This window comes from Lycium barbarum, chromosome 4, assembly GCF_019175385.1.
Source record: "Lycium barbarum isolate Lr01 chromosome 4, ASM1917538v2, whole genome shotgun sequence".
Lineage (NCBI taxonomy): Eukaryota > Viridiplantae > Streptophyta > Magnoliopsida > Solanales > Solanaceae > Lycium > Lycium barbarum.
This window is the reverse complement of record NC_083340.1, coordinates 74,830,633-74,848,209: the sequence shown is the minus strand read 5'-3', so window position 1 is coordinate 74,848,209 and position 17,577 is coordinate 74,830,633.

Genomic DNA, 17,577 nt, shown 5'->3' with positions numbered 1-17,577 from the left:
CGAGGCAGAACAGCTGGGCATTTTTGGCTATTAATGTTGTTGGAGTTTTTCTCATCTTGAAAGTTTGGGTTTGGGAGAATTCAAGGATTTTCTTCAAGTTTCTTCCATGGGAATTTCTTGATCTCGAGGCTCAAGAAAAGGAAATGATAAGGTGTGATTGTTGGTGATATTGCTGTTCAGCCTTCCACGTAGGTTATGGCTTACCCTTGGTGAGACTTCGTATAGCGAAACATATATTTAGATTATATTGTTGGAGAAATCATGTAAACCTTCAGGTATAAAGTTAGGTTGGATATTGTCTTAGGTTGGGTCCTGTTGCGTGATTGGGGCTAGCCACCCCATTGTGTTGTGACTTGATTTTTCTATTGTGTTGGCTTGATGCCACGTTTGTTAGTAGATACTGGAATCTATTGTTTCTTACGGGTTAATGTTGATACGAGGATAGAGTTCTATATGACTTGTGTAGTCTTTCCTGATATTGTTGGCGTACCCATGTTGGTACTCGTGAAACAGATATTTTTGGTGTTCCCATGTTAGTACTTGTGATACTGATATTGTTGGTGTACCCGTGTTGGCACTTGTGACACTGATATATTATTGTCGTACCTATGTTGGTACTTGTGACATTGATATGTTGTTGGCGTACCCATATTGGTACTTACGATATTGATCTGATTGTTGACACATGCATTGCATGCATTCTCATCCATTCATGATACACTGTTGATACCTTGATGATACTTGATGAAACACTGTGATGAGCTGGGCTCGGTTTTTACTTGTGTGATGTGAGAGCCCGATATCCGATGTTAGTATCGGAATCGTGGATTGAGTAGTAGCGGTTGCCGAGGTCTGTGCCGGAGCCGTGAGGTACATGGACTCCACGGGTTCCCCATGGTGGTGCAGGTGAGAACCCCCCGTGGGCAAAGATTCGGGGTCTCATTTGTCTGTTGGGCAAAGATCCGGGACGAGTATCACTTAGACTTCGCGAGTCATCTTGGGTTGTGCTACCGAGATGTCGATATTTTCGTCTGGGGTACATGTGTACACAACATTTGCATGGCATTGCATTGCCATGCATCACGGCTTATATTGAGATGATTTGGTATTTTTACTTGTGATGTTGGATTCAGATTGGACATATTGAGACTTGGCACAATTGGGATTAGATGCTCTACTTAGGCGATGACGTGTACGTGGTTCGATTATGTTTGACTTGTTTTTGTCGATTTATCTGCCTATCTTGCTTAATTGTCTGAATTTTGTTAGCTATACTTAGTCGGCCTATGTTACCTACCAGTACTGTGGTTTTGTACTTACTTGCATTTGCTGCATTCTTTTATGAAAGCAGAATTCCAGGTTAGATCTACTTTTGTTTCTCGTGGCTGAAAGTCACCCCGAGATTTGTTTAGAGTCTACAAGGTGAGCACGAGACATTCGCCACCTTGAAGATTCTTCTTATTTATGTCTTATTTCCTATTCCGAGACATATTCGGACTTGATGTATTATTGATATTCCGAACTTGTATATTTTAGTTAGATGCTCTTGTATGACCAGACTAGATACTAGGGCGGATTTCATTTACTTCCGCATTTTATTATTTATATTATAATTGTGAGACTTTCGCTATTTTACTTCTTCCGCTATTTTCTATTATTTGTGAATGTTGAGTTAAGGATTTGCCTACCGAGGTAGGAAAGGTAGGTGCCTGCACGACTTAGTGAAATTGGGTCGTGACAAAGAGTTTCCATAAATTGATTCGAAAAAATGGTGGAATCCAGAGGATGGGAAGCTTCAGCCAGAATCTCAAAGGAAATGAATTTTCTTGCCGTAGGTGTGGAAGACCCAGTCACTTTGCTAAAGAGTGCCCTCTAACCAAGCGGACAACTATGACAAAACTGCAAGAAGGAACCAATTTCCTAATAGAAAGTTCAGAAGAAAGGAAGTTGCCAATGCTATGATAAAACAAGCACTTGCTGCATTGAGGGAATCTTCTAGTGAGTCTGAAGAAGAAAATGAAAAAAGGAACACATCAATGGTGGTCATAGGAAATAAAGCCTCCAAGTATGAGTCAATTTTTTCCCTCATGGCAAAATCAGACTCAGATGATAGTAATGAAGACGCAAAGGTAAATCTTCTTGAGGTAAAGAAGAACCTGAAAGCCTACTCTCAGAATGAACTCAGGTCGCTGTCAGGCATGCTTATTGATGCATATCATGCCCTTATCGGTGAGAAAGGCACTCGTTCATAAAATAATTAATTCTGAACTCAAAAGAGAGAATATGTTGGTGTCAATTGGAGAGATGAGGGAACAAGTTGATGAGACTAATCAGCTGAATATTATGCTGGAAAGGGAATTGAAAAGGATACAAAAGCACATCTTAAAGGAAAGGGCGAAGCCAGTAGAACTCACTTGGAACTCGAACATGAACTCAAAAAGGCAAAACTGAGTCTCATTACTGAGATTGAGAGAAGCAAGTAGTTAAAGAAAGATTTGAATAGAATCAAGTTTGATCTTGACAGAGCTCTCAAGTGGAAATGGTCTTCTGATGTGATCACTTCCATGTACAAAAGTAAGGGAAGTGATAAAGAAGGAAATGGTTTTGTGAAAGAGAAGACCCCCTACAATCCCCACAGCAAGAATTTTTCCACCACTGAAAATTTCTTGTGCACACATTGTGGACAAGCAGGATACTATAAGGAGTCTTGCAAAGCAAGAATCAAATCAGTTAAGAGGAACAGAGAGTTTATCACAAGGAGAGTAATTTGGGTACAAAAGAAACTGGTTATCAAAAGAAAGGACGTCAGAAGGAGAAAAGGAATGTGCTTCCTGTTTGGGCAAAAAGGAACTTGATCCATCCCTTCTATAATTATAAAGGACCCAAGCTGGTTTGGGTTCCCAAATCCAAACACTGACATCTTGTGTAGGCTGAGGGGAGAGAGAAGAAAGGCAATAGTTAATTAATCTTCTGAGTTAACTTGAGAAGTCTCTCCTTAAAGCCTTCACGACAGGATATGTGTCTTTGCCATCTAATGGAAAAGACAAATCTCAATATTGGAAGCTACAGTTCAATATTCAATAACTCTAAGGGAAGCAAGAAGGAAGATAAGCAAGAGGAAAAAGCAGAGTGTGAAAATGCTGGGTCAAAAGGTAGATGTGATAGAAAAGGGGGTATGCACACATGAGAAGTACAATACGACGCATGAACAAGTTTAAGTTTTCAGAGTTGTTGTTCAGTACTGTCAAGATATCCCTGTGACTCAGTTTAGTAGCTCTCTCAGAACTCTCGTATGCCTCTTAACTACTTATAATACCAAGTTGGTGAAGCGTCTCCCACCTCAAAAGTAAAAAAAAAACACGAATCCCTTGGATTGATGCTTCAATTCTAAACCAATACCCCTTATCTTATATCCACTCTGAATAGTTATCTCAGACACCTTAACAACAACTACAAGTCCTCTCATTTGTTCACCGTCAATCTCTCTCTCTTGCATAACGTCTTATCTGGTTCACATCTCTTTCCCAGTGCTAAATACTACCTAGTGTGACATACTGATATCTAACCAAAGAAAAATAGTTCCTGTGTCATCATCCTCATGTGATCCAACCTCCTTACACCAAAATACCAGTGGCTCTATTTCTCTTGGAGGCAGTAACTGCAGAACCTAGGGAAAATCTGCATCTCTATTTGAGTTGTTCTACTCAAGGCAACAACACAACTCCATTGATAGTGCTGAAAATTCATACCTATCGATATAAAACTCATCCCTTTAGAAACAGAAAGTTCTTTTTGGAATGATGATCGATACAAGCCTGGGGGGAGGAGACTGGCATGAAAGAATTGATGGAAATATTGGAATTTCAAAATTGGACTCATCTCTTTACTTTCACCAGATCCTTGTGTATATGAAACTGAAGTGGATGAAATGTATGCAAACCTATGTCACCTTGATAATAACACATTGGCTCTAACAGTGAATGTGACAGATTTTGTTTTGAATGAATCAACGATGGCAAAAATTTTTGGAGTACCAGCTGTAGGGGTAAAGGATGTGACTGAAACAGCTTCGACCTCCTTCAAAAATATGATTGTTAAAAATGGATTGTTAAATTGCACCTAAAAACTCTTCAAACGAGAGATCCAGTCTATCTATCAACTAGTCCTTGAATTTGTCGACAAAGCACTCATACCAAGAATTGGAGGAAGTGCTAACGTCACGCCAGCACATTTGGTTCTCATGGAAGCTTTAACAAATTTTGAACCGATCAATCTACTATCCATCATGATCAAACAAATGATCAAAGAAGCAGATATTAGGGAAGATGAAACTGGTCTCCCCTATGGCTTCTTCCTGACAAAAGTACTGGGGCACTTCAACGTAAGAAATGGAAAATCAACCTTAGGAACAGCAGAGAACAAACTCTCTATGGCTAATCTAGAATATTGCGAATGTGTCTCTAAAGGAACGGGTTCCACCATCTCTGTCCTGACCAAAGCCCTAAAGGCAGTAAATTATGAAATTGAACAACTAAAGGCTGCGAATGCTCTCCTGAAGGATCAACTGAAAGCCAGAGTTGAAGAATTCCGACACCAAATGCATTAGGATCTAGGTGATATTATTGATAGAATTGATGGGATTCTTCATGATCTGAATCATTCCCATTTAACCTGCTCCTAAGAAAACTCTTCCCAGTCTCCGTCCTTCCTTTCCTTTGTTTTCTAGTTCTATAGTGCTATGTGATGGTATGTTTCCCTAACTCCTCCTATCGTGCAATAGTAGTTTATTTAACATATGACTGTACTGTTTGCTATACTATCTGTCATTTGATCACTCTTTGTTCTGGCTAGCTTGCTCTAAATTGCTCTAATCACCGCCAATTACCCTGTGGCTATGTGTTGATGCATCTAATCTTCTTACTTGTAGTGCCTTAGTTATTTTTGATGATGCCAAAAAGGGGAAGTTTGGTTGATGTGCTGGTGATTAAAGTAATGTATTATGTGTGTAGTGATTAAGGTGGAAGACATGTCGAACAATTTTTCTAAAAATTCACAACTGTGGGAAGATGTGCTAAGCAAAAGGAAAGAACTGGAAGACCGATATGTGATGATATTGTGGCATTTTTTTTGTCTTCCTATTGAAACTAGTATTATATTGCTAACATGTTGCAGGTGCCTTGACAATGGTGATCTGCATAGCGGGGGGAACATTGGGAAGCTAGTTCTCAAGGGGAACATCGTCTATAAGTTTGTCATCATAAAAAAAGGGTGAAATTGATAAGCTCAAGTGCATTTGTATTTTGATGATTGTCAAACTGACTCAGAACCAGATGGAGACCTGGTCTGTGATCTACTCCCTGTGTACCTTGCACGGTAAGAAGAGACAACTATAAAGCCAAGCTACTCACTACATAACTACAGCAGTTGAGGTGGCCCATGCTTTAGGTCAAATATTGAATGAGTGGTCTCTATCCATCCCACATGCTTCCCACTATATATACAACATGGTGCAACATATTATGTATCACTTGGAAAACCTAAAAATCACTCCAAAGGTGCAGCCGTCACAAGACACTCCAAGTGTTCAATGAAGCTAATCACAAACTGAAGGATCTGTTCCAACACCGTAGATACTTTATTCTCTTAGTTGCTTTAAGCTTTTTTTATGTGCTTTAACTTGTAAACCTACTCTTCTCTTATAAGATTTGTTGTAGGTATTTCAACTTCTTAGTAGTTGTTAGGCAGTTTACCTTTCAATCTAGTAAGCGGTACCCTTGGCTAGTGTGTAGTCTAAGGTGTATTAGTTCGGTTGGCTAGAGGTGGTCAATCTTAGTGGTCCTTAGCTAGAGTTAGCTAAGTGGAGTGGCTTGCAATCAGAGTATTACCAGTGTGAAGGGACTACAGGGGTCAGTTCCGAGATTGCATAAGCATTATTGTAAGAGTGAGGGATTATGAGAGTTAATTCCTAGCTTACGATAGAGTTGTAACCTGAAGTTGCTCGTGTAGTGGAGTTGAAATCCTACTGGGTAGGTTGTGGTTTTTAATCCCTGGAGCAAGGAGTTATCCACGGTAAAAACAGTGCCCTCTTTACTTACTGCATTGCACAAGGCAACTGGTTGTGTAACCAGGTCCCTCATACATTATTTGGTGGACTCATAGCCAGCAATAAGGAGTCTAGGAAGTGTTTCAAAAACCAATTAAGTTATAAGAAAAGTCTTTGGGAAAAGTATTGTCGGAAGCTACTTTACGAACCATGTTTTCAAGTGAGTTTTACAAGGCCTCACTTAAAGCGAGTACTCGGAAAAATCTATAAGGAATTTGACAAAACTCAAAAAATGAAACTTTTATTCCTTTTAAATACACTCAAACGAAGCTCTATGCTAAGAGTTATGCCTGTTTTACTAACGCTGGTCGGAGCATAATTTTTCAGATTTTGGGTACGTTTTTTAGCCTTTTCCTACTCGAATTGGGACTGTTTATTTTATTATTTATAAAGTAAAAACGTCCCTTACAATATTCTTGTGACACCTCAGAAAATTTTCCGTGAGCATACAATGAATAGACCAACGAAGAGTACGAGCGTACGATGTTTTACTAAGAAGGGAATGACTACCCATGAGTTTTGAAAACGCAAAGGTTGCAGATTTGCATTGCGACCCAGTGGTCATAAAACACAATACGACTCGTAAAGTGATTTACGGACCGTAAAGTGCCATCGTCTTCCAACTATCAAAATTTCAACTTTCTGTCAAATGTTGAAATGGTTAAATACGAATCAGAATACGGACCGTAAATCGAAATAGAGCCCGTAAACTGTGACTCTAAACCACCATGACCTACAGCAAACCTTTCTGTTTCTGATATGCTTAAATACGATCATGAAGGACGGACCGTAAACCAGAATATGGCCAGTAACTGGGTTTACGACCACTGTGCATCCCGACTACTGTTCACAAAAATCAGATTTTCAAGTTAAGTATAAGGGACCCCAAGCTCATTTTTTTCATTTCTCATCTTCACAATTCAAGAACCCTCTAGAATACTCCAAAACACTTCATCCACAAGAATTCAAGAGAATCAAGGGAAAATCATGATCAACAACGCCAAATTCATGAAAACAAGAGTGTGAAACCTAGCTCAAGTTCATCTTCCTCAAGGAAAACTAAAAAAGGTGAAGTAGGGTATTGGTGCTAGAGGAGAAACTCCACTCAATACTTGTTCTGTTATATCCCGCATTTTGTACATTTGGATAATTCAAGATAATTGCGGGAGGTTAAGAGCAAGCCTATATTTTTAACCTTGTTTAGCACACAAGTTGTTTATAAGAGTTATGGATGTGGAAATTTTAAGGAAGGCTAGGGGCAAAAAGGGAATTTCACAAGACGGTCCATGGTAATATTGAAGAAAACTAAGGGCAAATTTGGAATTTGGAGAATAAAATTTTCATGAATTGCAAAACAAAAAAAAAAAAGGGTTAGGCCTAAGTAAAAAGGCCAAGTGGCCGTCCACCCTTAATGGGCCAAGGCCCATGTTGGAGTTAATATATGTAAAGGAAGATGATAAATTCATCTTCAACAATAGAAAGTTCTAGAAATTTTTAGAGAAAGAAAAAAGGGGCCTATTCGGCCATAGCCAAGATGAAGTGAAGCCTTCAATTTTGATCCAAACAAAATATTTCTTCTAGTATTCCTACTAATTCAAGGGTCCTCCTCAACGTGGCATAATTGTTAGAGCAAGAAGACTCGTCTTTGTTGCAAGTTTATAATCAAAGCTAAGTGAGAAGCTAAGGAGAAAAGGTAAGAATCAACCTTCTTTTCTATGTTATGGATGGTTGTGAATGTTGTAGTGTGTAGAAATGAGTGAAATTCATGAAAATATGGAGGTAGTGTTGTGGCCGTGTACATGTGTGATGTGTAGGAACAATGATTCGATTATTTTATTTAGTTTTTTAGTTGTTGTTGTTGTGAATTCTATGTTGATAATGAAAGTTTAATAATTCTAGTTGGAGAGTTGTCTTAAGAAGCTAATGTGATTTTAATGTCATCTTTGTAGTTATGGAAGGTAATGTTGTTAATGTGTGAATTGTTGGTATAATTCATGAATTTGAAAGGAGAAAATGTGTTGTTGTTGTTGTTATTGCATTTGGGAAGTTTTGGGTGGAATGGCATAATGGGTGGATTATTTTGAATATAGTACGGATTGGTTGAAGTATTCTTGAATATTGTTTGAATGGTTTCAGATTAGTACTTGAATATGTGAGCAATTATGAATTGAATGTGAATGGAAAGTCATCAAAGTTTGTAGAGAGAAGTTGCTAATGTTAGTATGCGTTTTGAATCGATCGTGGACATTGCTAGAATAATTGTTGGTATTGTTGTTGATATTTTGGCCGAGTTAAATTCTCGAATTTGTTGTTGATGATATAGCCGAGTTGGATTCTCAGGGATGATAGTATTTACAGGAGAAGTGCTACCGAAATTTCTGTAGATAAAGTATTGGTTTTGAATTGGACTCTTAAGTGTTATGGCTAATGTTTGGTATATATGAATATTGTTGTAGACCTTGTGAAGCAAAAGACTTAAGTTCAGATTAGCGTAGAAAGCGGGCAAGGTATGTAAGGCTTATCTTTCTTTCTTTTGGCATGACCTTTGCAAAATGAACAAATGACATACATGTATTATTTCAAAGAAAGTCCCATTCTTAGAGCCACTAGGATGGCTAGTATCGTTGATTTCCATAAGTTGTTTCATATGATTTTGATCCGTAACTATGATGTTCGAAGATCTATTTGATATGTTGCCGAATTAGCATTCGAGAGATAAGTGATATGATTAATGTCTTGACTTGCAAATAATAGCCCGTCCGAGTATTCCGTTGAGTCTTGATATATTACGATATGTCCATATGATTCCAAAAAGCTATATATTTGATTTGATCCATAATGATATCCGAAAGGTACTTGATATGATCGTTGCTTTGATTTTCCAAAAATAGCCTCTGAAATGCTTGTAGAAGGTTCTGTACTTCAAACTCTCATAACTTTCTCATACTAAGTCGGATTGACCCGAAACTCGTTTTTGAGCCTTCAGATGTCGGTAAGTGTACGTATTCGTCGAGTATTGATTTATGTGCATATAGTTTCTCATTACTCTGCTCGTGCATGTGTTATGACCTCTTTCACTGAGTCCCGAGCCGGTACGTATCGTGCGTATGGTTCGCCGGGTCCCCCGCTTGAGGGCCGGATGCCATATATGTATTCCGGAGTTAGATGTGTTACGGCGTTATGATGTGTTTATGGTTCGCCGAACCATATATGATGTGATATTATGATGTGTGACGGAGATTACGGAGCAAATCTTCTGGAGTATGATGTGTGTGGTGCCAAAGGCAGGGTGGCGCCACGTTCCCCAGGTCCCGCAAGGGACCGGATACCGTTCTTGGCATGCATGGTTTGTGTTTCCAGTAAGTTGTTTTTATTACTTTCCATATCGTGCTTACTTTCTGTACTAATCTTCTGAACTATTTATTCCGCTTATGATTTTGTTCATATGGCTCTATGCTTTACATGCTCAGTACATATTTCGTACTGACCCCCTTTCCTTCGGGGGCTGCGTTTCATGCCTGCAGGTACAGACGTCCGTGTGAGTGACCCGACAGCTTAGGCTATCTATTCTGCTGCTTTGGAGTGCTCCCTTGTTCTGGAGCCCATATTTTGGTACAGACTCTTCCGTCATATGATTTTGTTGTCTTTGTTAAAGGCCTGTAGACATATATGTGGGTCATGGGTCGTCATTGTTCAGCTATGTCCGTTTGGTTTCCGTCTTAAGCGGTTCATTTGCTATGACAGCCGAAACGGCCTGTATGACTGTGTATACATATGTATATTTCGTTGGGCGATGTGTTTGATGACAGCCTTACCGGCTTTTGTGTGATACGTTTTCTATATGTGACCGCTTAAGACGCCATCTGTTCTACGCATCTGTATAAATCAATGTATGCTAAATATGGGTAGGTCATTTGTATATCGATTTGGTAAGTAAGTGTGTAAGAGTGTCCAACTCGGGCACTAGTTACGGCCCACGGGGTTGGGTCGTGACATGTTCAACCATCACCCAAGGTATGTTTCATGACCAGTTCATGTTGTTTAAGGTATTGGAAGGTTAAGATACCCGAATTGAAGAAAAGCATAGCAAATGGGTCATAAATGAGTGAATAGTGCCATGAGTGAGTGGTAGTTGAATTGAATCATGAATGTTCCTGTGTTGTGAGTATGAATACGTTATAAATGACATGTAGACCATGAGATAAGTGTGACACATGAGAAAATACGATAGCGAACCCAAAACCATAAATGTGGGAAAAATGAAGAGAAATGGTGGATCATGGTCAATGTATATGAATGATGATTGTTGAGTGCTATATTGTAATTGTTGTTGTGGGTGTTGGGAGTTGATATGGAATATGGGAAAAGTAGTATAAACAAAGGAAGTGCTGCCCAATTGTCTCTAAAAATAGTAGTGCGTTCTTATAGTTGATTAACTAACGTTAGTACGAATCCTCTTTTGAAGGTAGAGACGTGACATTGAAGGAGAATAAGCGAACACTAGATTGCTTAAACAAGAAAGGTATGTGAGGCTTAACTCTTCTTTCAAAAGGCATGAATCCTTCAAGCTTTGCATAATCCTTCTATAAGATGAAGCTTATGAGTCCTTCTATATATCGAATCACCTATAAGCATGATAATAATGGCAGTGAGCTAGAGTATAGAGATTCAAGAAATTGTGGCACGATGTTCCTGCAATGCTAATGATGTTATTATTGTTAACACTCGCCTTATGCTTTATTTCCTTCAAGGCGAGGCATGATATTCATGAAATGTCCATAATACAATCGGGGGTTCACGACCTTACGTCACCCCGACATAGTGTGGTTGCCTTAAAGTCTAATGTATGCTCCTAACGCTAATGTATGCTATGAAAATAAGATGATAAATAATGCTAACTTGTAATACGACTATGGGATGCATGGAATACCAAGAAATGATAACATGATGTTATGGCATGAGATGTGTAATTGTGATGATATGATTCCACCGCGCCTATATATCCGGGCATGTCACCACTAATGTGGGCTGCGTATGATTCCACCGTGCCTATATGGCCGGGCATGTCACCGCTAATGCGGGCTGCTATGTTTACACCGAGCCTAGAGGGTCGGGCATGATCACCACTAGTAGGCAGCATATGAGGGTTATCCGGACGCGGGTAATGATGCGGATTACGATGTGAGGATATATATGATGACGTATATGATGATGTATGTGATGATGTATGGGATGTGATAGCATGTATACCATGATTATGTAAAATGCAATATATGTAGAGAGTATGTTGTCCATGATATACACTCAGGTTGTATCCTTCTCTCATGATTCCTGATCCCTCTATTATGTTTGTTTATTTCATTCCTGCCTTACATACTCAGTACAATATTCGTATTGACGTCCGTTTTCTTTGGATGTTGTGTTCATACCCACAGGTAGACAGGGAGGAGATCTTGCTCTAGATTCTTAGAGGTTGTTAGCTGACTGAAAGCACCCCATTGTCCTGGAGGTGCCTATGATGATTCTTTTGCGTACAATTGTAGATGTCATCTCATAGAGGCTCGTAGATACTCAATGTGGGTCATGTGGTATCACGGCGTGGTCATTGTGTAAACATATACATATATATTATTTTTCTTGCTTAAGGGCTCATGTGTATAAAAACATTATGTTTCTAAAGGAAAACGGGTTTTCTTATAAATCGAGCATGAATCCGATAAATGATTGTTAAATAAGCCTAAGGAGTACTAGTACGAGCGGTACTCAGCAGTTAGCCCCGGGTACCCGTCACGGCTCCTAGCCTGGTCGTGACAAAAATGGTATCAGAGCAGTTTGGTCGTAGGAAGTGTTAAGAGCTGTGTCTAGTAGAGTCTTGTTTATGGTGTGTAGCGTGCCACATCAATAAACAAGAGGATACAGGGCATTTAGGAAAAGTGACCATCTTTCTTTTCATGAGGTCGTGCGATAGAGCCATGCATAAGATTTTATCCTCCCTAATAGTGTGTTATGATTTCAGAATGCCACCAAAGGGAAAAGCTACTGCCGCCCAGAAGGGCGAGACCACGACAAAGAGGCGGGTAGAAAGAGAGCCTCCGGTGAATATAGAAGAAGGCGAATCACATAACGAGGCCTTGTCTAATACTTCTTCTACCCCGCCTAATGTGGAAGAGCAAGGAGGAGCTCCAGCTCCAATTCCTCCACCGGTTGCTTTGGGTCAACAAGTGACCGAGGCCATCCAGTTATTGACACAATTGGTTGCCGCACAGGCACAACGACAGAATGTGGGTTTAAGCGACCGGGCAGCAAGTACAAAGGACCGTGATTTTATGAGTCTAAATCCTCCGGAGTTCTTCGGGTCAAAGCCGGAGGAACACCCAGCAGGTTTCATTGATGAAATGTTGAGGACATTGAAGATCGTCCGTGCCTCCGAAACTGAATCCGTGGAGTTGGCATCCTATAGACTCCGGGATGTGGCGGTGTTATGGTACAACAACTGGGTACTATCAAGAGGAGAGAATGCGCCTCCTCCGGTTTGGCAAGAGTTCGTAGATGCTTTTATTCGTCACTGTTTGCTACCCGAGGTCCGCTCAGCTAGAGCGGACAGATTCTTAAATTTGAGGCAAGGAAGTATGAGTGCCCGGGAGTATAGCATGCGATTCAATTCTTTGGCTAGATATGCTCCGACTATGGTGGCCGACATGGGGGATCGGGTGCACAGATTTGTGAGTGGATTGGGGCCACATTTATTCAGAGATTGTCTGACGGCTTCCCTGCAAGATGGGATGGACATTTCCCGGATACACGCCCATGCTCAGAATTTGGAGGGGCGACAACAACAACAAAGGGGTGATCGCGATAGTGATATAAGACAAAGCAAAAGGGCTAGATCTATGGGCACAGGCAGTGATTATAGAGGGGGATCGAGGCAGACTTATTCTCGATATTCGGGCCAGTCAGCGACTAGCGCACCCCCCCAGATTTTCAGATAGAAGATTTGGCCGCTCCTTTCGCCCGGGACAGGGTCAGAGTTCGAGGGCTTCAGGTTCTAAGTTTGAGGGTGATTATAGTCAGGGGAGATCCCCAATTCCACGATGTAGTCGGTGCCGCAAATTACACTCAGGGCCATGTTGTCAGGACACTGATACTTGTTATGTTTATGGGCAGACCGGACATTTGATGCGAGATTGTCTCTCGTGATATGGCAGAGGTGGGGTCCAGCCCACAGGCTCAGCAGCGGGTTCCTCATTAGCGCACGCCCAGCGGGGCAGACTCCCCAGATGACAGCAGGCCGAGGTAGAGGCCGAGGGGCAGCATCTACTTCAGGTGCCACTCAGCCCCGTGTATATGCTTTAGCCGGACGGCAGGATCTCGAGTCCTCTCCGGATATGGTTACAGGTATATTGTCTATATTCTCCCGTGATGTGTATGCGTTGATAGATCCGGGTTCTACATTCTCTTATATTACTCCATATGTTGCTGGTTGTATTAGGGTGAAACCCGAGTCAATCAAACCCTTTGAGGTGCTTACTCCGGTTGGTGATCCCGTGATAGCAAGACAAGTCTACAAAAATTGTGTCATTGTGATATGTGATCGACAGACAAAGGCTGATTTGATTGAGCTGGAAATGGTAGATTTCGATGTAATCATGGGTATGGATTGGTTGGCTTCATGTTATGCAAATGTTGATTGCCGCACAAAAGTTGTCCGATTCCAATTTTCGGGGGAGCCCGTACTTGAATGGAAGGGTAATACAACATCTCCAAAGGGCAGGTATATTTCCTACCTCAAGGCAAGGAAGATGATAGCCAAGGGTAATGTTTATCACTTAGTCCGGGTTCATGACACCGAGGCAAAGCTACCAACTTTTCAGTCCATTCCGGTAGTGAATGAATTCCCAGATGTGTTCCCAGATGAACTCCCAGGTCTTCCACCAGAAAGAAAAATTGATTTTGCTATTGACGTGTTGCTGGACACCAAGCCTATTTCTATTCCTCCTTATTGAACGACTCCGGCAGAATTAAAGGAGCTAAAGGCACAGTTGAAGGACTTGCTCGAGAAGGGATTCATTAGACCCAGTTCATCACCGTGGGGAGCACCGGTCTTGTTTGTGTGAAAGAAAGATGGTTCCCTGCGAATGTGCATCGACTATAGGCAATTGAACAAAGTGACGATAAAGAACAGATATCCTCTTCCAAGGATTGATGATTTATTCGATCAATTGCAAGGTGCCAAGTGGTTTTCAAAAGTAGATTTGAGGTCGGGCTACCATCAAGTGAGAGTCAGAGAAGCGGATATTCCCAAAACGGCCTTCAGAACGAGATATAGCCACTATGAATTCCGAGTAATGTCGTTTGGGTTGACTAATGCTCCGGCTGTATTTATGAATTTGATGAACAACGTATTCAGGCCTCTCTTGGATCTATTTGTGATAGAATTTATTGATGATATCCTAGTGTATTCTCTCACAGAATCAGAACATGCAGATTATTTGAGAATTGTTCTTGGCATTCTTCGAGCCCGAGAATTGTATGCGACATTCTCAAAATGCGAGTTTTGGCTAAATTCTGTAACATTTCTGGGCCATGTTATTTCAGATGATGGCATTCGAGTCGACACTTAGAAAATTGAAGCTGTGAAGACTTGGCCAAGGCCTACGACTCCCACAGAAGTTCGTAGTTTTCTAGGTTTGGCAGGTTATTATAGAAGATTCGTAGAGGGCTTCTCATCTATTTCGGCCCCATTGACGAAGCTAACCCAGAAGACAGCTAAGTTTTAATGGAACGATGCTTGCGAACGTAGTTTCCAAGAGTTAAAAAACAGGTTGACTTCAGCTCCGGTTTTAACACTTCCAGAAGGGCCAGATGGCTATGTGGTGTATTGTGACGCTTCTGGTGTCGGATTGGGATGTGTATTTATGCAGCATGGAAAGGTTATTGCATATTCTTCGAGATAGTTGCGAAAGCATGAAAAGAATTATCCAACTCATGATCTCGAATTGGCTGCGGTCATTCATGCCTTAAAAATGTGGAGACATTATTTGTACGGTGTTTATGTTGATATCTATACAGATCACAAAAGTCTTCAGTACATCTTCAAGCAAAAGGAGTTGAACCTGCGATAGAGGCGGTGGTTAGAATTATTAAAGGATTATGATGTTAACATTTTATACCACCCCGGGAAAGCAAATGTAGTAGCCGATGCACTTAGACGATCAATAGGCAGTTTATGTGATGTCCCTCCGGAAAGGAAAGAGATGGTTCAAGAACTTCATCGATTGGCTAATCTGGGAGTGCGTGTAATTGGTTCGGGCGATGCTGGGATTAGTATAAATTATTCCACAATTTCGTCCTTGGATATGGAACTGAAAGAACGGCAGTGTGAAGATCCTTAGTTATGTCGTTATAGAGACACATCTCATGGGAAAGAAAAGTCTCCGTTTGGAGTTTCCATTGATGGGATTCTTAGGTACCGAGGCAGGTTATGTGTGCTGAATGTGGCGGAATTGCGCCGATGGATTTTAGAAGAAGCACATTGCTCTCGATATTCTATTCACCCAGGTGCGACCAAAATGTATCATGATCTCAAGATGATGTACTGGTGGGATGGTATGAAGAGAGACATAGCAGAATTCGTAGCACAATGTCCAAATTTCCAACAGGTAAAAGCTGAACACCAGAAGCCGGGAGGCTTGTTACAAGCAATGGAAATCCCTACATGGAAATGGGAAGTGATCAACATGGATTTCATCATGGAATTACCCCGTTCCTATGGCAGGTATGACTCTATATGGGTGATCGTGGAAAGGCTGACGAAAGCAGCACATTTTGTCCAATCAGGACCACGTACTCACCAGAAGACTATGCAAGGTTGTATCTCAAAGAAATTGTGCGACTCCATGGAATCCCATTATCTATTATCACAGATAGAGGAGCACAGTTTACAGCTAAGTTCTGGAAGTCTTTTCAAGAGGGTTTGGGCAAGCAAGTGAATTTTAACACGGTATTTCATCCGCAAACCAATGGGCAAGCCGAGCGCACTATTCAGACCTTGGAAGATATGCTACGAGCGTGTGTGCTGGATTTCGGTGGTAGTTCGGATGATCATTTTCCACTAATTGAGTTTGCATATAACAACAGCTATCATTCTAGTATACAAATGGCTCCATATGAAGCTTTATATGGAAGGAAATGTAGGTCTCCAATTGGATGGTTTGAAACAGGGGAAGCACAATTAATAGGCCCTGAATTGATCCAACAAGCGATACAAAAAGTCAAGGTGATTCAAGATCGGTTGTTGATAGCCTAAAGTCTCCAAAAATCTTATGCGGACAACCGCCGGCGAGACCTAGAATTTCAAGTTAATGATTGGGTATTTCTGAAAGTGTCACCAATGAAAGGGGTGATGAGATTTGGCAAAAAGGAGAAGCTAAGTCCCAGATGCATTGGACCCTACAAAATCATCCGCAAGGTAGGTCAGGTAGCCCATGAATTGGATTTGCCTTCGAAGCTTGAATCAGTCCACCCAGTCTTTCATGTTTCGATGCTCCGTAAATGTGTTGGAGATCCCATAAAGATTGTCCCGATAGATGATGTGAAAGTAACGGAAAGGCTAACCTATGATGAGGTGCCTATTGCCATCCTATATAGGCAAGTGCAAAAGCTTCAAAATAAAGAAGTAGCGTCAGTCAAAGTATTGTGGCGAAACAACAATCGGGAAGAAATGACTTGGGAAGCGAAAGAGAATATGGAGTCCAAGTACCCACACTTATTCCAACCCCCATGAGAGATCCAAGATGAAACACCAACAATATAAGGTATGTATCCTTTATCTTTATGCTTTTGGTCGTGTGTGGCCATAGATATGTCGATGTTGTGATGTAGCCCTGTGAGGTAATGATGTGATATTATGGGTTGTTGTGGCAGGATGGTAGTGCCATATTACAAAGGAAACTTTGGCGAAATTTTTCTAGAATCCCCGATGATCTAATATTCGAGGACGAATGTTCCCAAAAGGGGGGAAGAATGTGACACCTCGGAATATTTTCTGTGAGCATACAATGAATTGACCAACGAAGAGTATGAGTGTACGATGTTTTACTAAGAAGGGAATGACTACCCATGAGTTTTGAAAACGCGAAGGTTGCAGAGTTGCATTGCGATCCAGTGGTCGTAAAACACAATACGACCCGTAAAGTGATTTACGGACCGTAAAGTGCCATCGTCTTCCAACTATCAAAACTTCAACTTTCTGTCAAATGTTGAAATGGTCAAATACGACTCAGAATACGGACCATAAATCGAAATACGGCCCGTAAACTGTGACCATAAACCACCATGACCTACAGCAAACCTATCTGTTTCTAATATGCTTAAATACAGTCATGAAGGACGGACCGTAAACCAGAATATGGCCCGTAAACTGGGTTTACGGCCACTGTGCATCCCGACTACTGTTCACAAAAATCATATTTTCA